We start from the raw sequence: 3,883 nt of genomic DNA, 5'->3' as shown, positions 1-3,883 counted from the left end.
TAAAAAGGCTTGCTCACAGAAAGATTAAAAATTCATTTTGGTTATCATACGTGGTTTTACTTTTGGAAGCTTCATGTCTCTCACTGCAGCAATTACACAGTGGTCACTGATGTCATTTGCAAATACAGCAATGTATTTGAGAGGACAGTTTGTCAGAAACAGGTCAATAAGCAATGACTTTTCAGGGTGTTTAGGGTTAGGCCTTGTCGCAGATTCTATCATTTGTGTCAAGTGTGCATCATCACAAAAAAATTTAAAAGGATCAGAGACCGGAGACAACCAGTCCCAGTTCAGATCTCCTATGAAAACCAGTTCATTGTGTTTAACATTAGCCAAGGACTCTGATATTGAGGTTAATGTATCTTTTAATGCAGACGGAGGTCTATAACATCCCACTATTGTCATAACACAACCTTTAGTAAATTCAACTTTCAACACAAGTAATTCATATTGTTTAGGAACTGACTTTGATATAAGAACTGTTGTCTGAAATGTATTTTTTGTATAGATTGCCACTCCTCCACCTTTAGCGCGGCGATCTGCACGAAAGAGGTTATACCCATCCAGATTTACATGACTGTCTGGAATAGATCTACTCAGCCATGTCTCTGATACAACCATAATGTCAGCATTTGTAGAATTTGCCCAAATTTTAACCATGTCCATTGTTCTATCTAAAAAGTCTGCAGGGGTCTGTAAACACATTGTGGTAGTGGCAGGCCCTGGATTAGGCTGCACATTCCCTGATAATAGTAACAGAAGCATGATGACACACCTAAGTGTGTGTCTGTCATTTTTTGTGTTTTTTGTAATATCAGATCTGTTCAAGAAAACAGGCCAAGAGTTTTCGGATGGGATGAAATAGTCATTTAACAGGAGGAGGCTTAACAGATGCTTAAAGTTTGCTTGTTTAAGGATAGGGCATACACAAGATACCAAGCACCCCTGGGAGCCTGTCAGCTCCTGTGCACTGGTCACCTTTGATTTATCTAAGTACACTGTATGCAAAGACACACTCTCACAACTTTTCCCAATTCTTTCATGTTCACACACAGGTATAAAGAACAAGGCCAGGAGGGCAAACATTTTACCTGACATGGTTAGTATATGTCACAGTACTTGAGATGGGTTGCAGATTGTAGGCCTGGAGATTTTAGCAGTGCTGCTTTGGGGTCTTGAGATGATAGTAGGCTGGATGCTAGCAGGTCATGCAGGTGGCTGGAGGCTGGATGCTAGCAGGTCAGCCAGGTGGCTGGAAGCTGGATGCTAGCAGGTCATGCAGGTAGCTGGATGCCAGCAGGCCAAGCAGGTCAGCCAGGTGGCTGGATGCTAGCAGGTCATGCAGGTAGCTGGATGTTAGCAGGTCATGCAGGTAGCTGGATGCTAGCAGGCCATGCAGGTAGCTGGATGCTAGCAGGCCAGGCAGGTAGCTGGATGCTAGCAGGTCATGCAGGTGGCTGGAGGCTGGATGCTAGCAGGTCAGCCAGGTGGCTGGATGCTGGATGCTAGCAGGTCATGCAGGTAGCTGGATGCCAGCAGGCCAAGCAGGTGGCTGGAGGCTGGATGCTAGCAGGTCATGCAGGTAGCTGGATGCCAGCAGGCCAGGCAGGTAGCTGGATGCTAGCAGGCCAGGCAGGTGGCTGGAGGCTGGATGCTAGCAGGCCAAGCAAGTGGCTGGAGGCTGGATGCTAGCAGGTCATGCAGGTAGCTGGATGCTAGCAGGTCATGCAGGTAGCTGGATGCTAGCAGGCCAGGCAGGTGGCTGGATGCTAGTGTGCCAGGTAGATGGCTGGATGCTAGCAGGTCAGGCAGGTGGCTTGAAGGTAGATGTATCCACGTAGTCCGTATTCGATTCAAAATTGTTTAATTTAAAGTCCAGTGTGCTCAGTAGTAGTTGATGCAGAAAAAAATTACGACAAATCAGACATAGAAGCAAAAAAAAACAGACAGACAGAGAGACAAACACACATGCAACCTAGGGTGCTGCCATCTTGGATTTGTGCGATACATGCACGACTTGTTCTGAGTAATAATAATAATAATATTAATTACTTGCTGAAAGCAGGCAGGCACGCATCATGGCGCAACATTATTGCCAAAGTCATATTAATTAACACACACACACACACACATGCGCGTTCATTCAAGTTCACCCACTACAACCTGCCGATCTTCAATCAAAACAACATCAAGTAAGCGATGCCGCAGCGCGTTGACAAGTCCGTCCCGAGTCTCGAGGAGCCCATAGGCTTTATGGTTTATATGTTTGAAAGCCGTGACACAGACACTCTATTACCAGTTGGCCTGAAATACCACGCCTCGCAGTCATGGACCTATAAAGAAAGTCGTAGTCGTACCATGCGTGTTTAGCGCAACATTGAAAAGGGTCCCGTCTGAAACAGTGTCGCGGAGCGCTGCGTTCCGAACGTTGTGTAATCAAATACACCGGTATGGCGGTATATAACAAAAGCATTTCCTAACGAAAATACACACCGTTATTCAGTCTGAACCGGTATAGCGCCCAGCACTAACGCAAGTTGACGCCGCAACACCATGGGGGCGGGGCAGGGGGCATTAAAAAACGCCAAGCACCGTTATGAGGAACCGAAATGTGCGTTCTTATTCGATCTCGTTACAACCGTTTACGTCGGAACCGGTTCCCTACTGGAACCGAGTTTCGGTGCTCAACCCTACTCCATACTGCACTCCGTTTTGCCCTCTTCATCGTATCAGTGTCCCGCTTTTCGTTTGTCTTGTCCTGCTTCGCTTGTGTTCCTGCTTGTGTTCCCGCGTGTGCGTCAAGTACGTCTGGCGTCAAGCGCGCCCTCACGTGGACGGTTGGGGAATTACGGGTTAAAAATGCGATTAATTGCAATTTATTTTAATTAAGTAATTTATTTTAATCGAGTAATCTCTTATCGACAATTAATCGATAATCGATTAATTGTTTGCATCCCTAATTACAAATTATATGGTAAGAACCTGGTAATATCATGAAAACAAACGAGGCTTCCTTTTACAGCACAGTTTCAGCTTAATTACTGGGTAAATTGTCGTGTTTTACTTGGTAACGTCGCAGAACGTACATGGTACAAGTTTGTGTTGACTGCATGGAAAAGGGAATAATGTATTACAAATTACATGGTAAGAACCTGGTAATACCATGGAAACAAACGAGGCTTCCTTTTACAGTACAGTTTCAGCTTAATTACTGGGTAAATTGTCGTGTTTTACTTGGTAACGTCGCAGAACGTACATGGTACAAGTTTGTGTTGACTGCATGGAAAAGGGAATAATGTATTACAAATTATATGGTAAGAACCTGGTAATACCATGGAAACAAACTAGGCTTCCTTTTACAGTACAGTTTCAGCTTAATTACTGGGTAAATTGTCGTGTTTTACTTGGTAATGTCGCAGAACGTACATGGTACAAGTTTGTCTTGACTGCATGGATAATGGAATGTATCTATTATAAATTATATGGTAAGAACCTGCGGTAATACCATGGAAACAAACAGCTTTGTACCCAGTATTTAAGAAGATGTACCATAACACTAGAGGAAAACTGTTCCTGCAGAGGTTGTTACCAGGTAAGTAATTCCATAGTGGTAAATCGAATAAACCCTTTCTAAATGGGTGCAGCTACGAATAAGAAAAAGTATTTTATTGGAAAGCACTGCTAATTTCTAGATAGTACATCATTAAACTTGGGCTGTTAACAACATAAACCGTGGATAATAGGTGTTTATAAGAATTGGTTGCCTAATTTCCTAGGAAGTACACAATATCTGAGTTATTACCAACCTAAAACAGTTACAACTACACGCTACTTAGTTGAGTTGATGGGTAATAGTGGAGGTTTTACTTAGTGCTTCAGCTGT

Source organism: Gadus macrocephalus, chromosome 15 (assembly GCF_031168955.1).
Source record: "Gadus macrocephalus chromosome 15, ASM3116895v1".
Taxonomy (NCBI): Eukaryota; Metazoa; Chordata; class Actinopteri; order Gadiformes; family Gadidae; genus Gadus; species Gadus macrocephalus.
Note: the sequence above shows the minus strand (reverse complement) of the source record.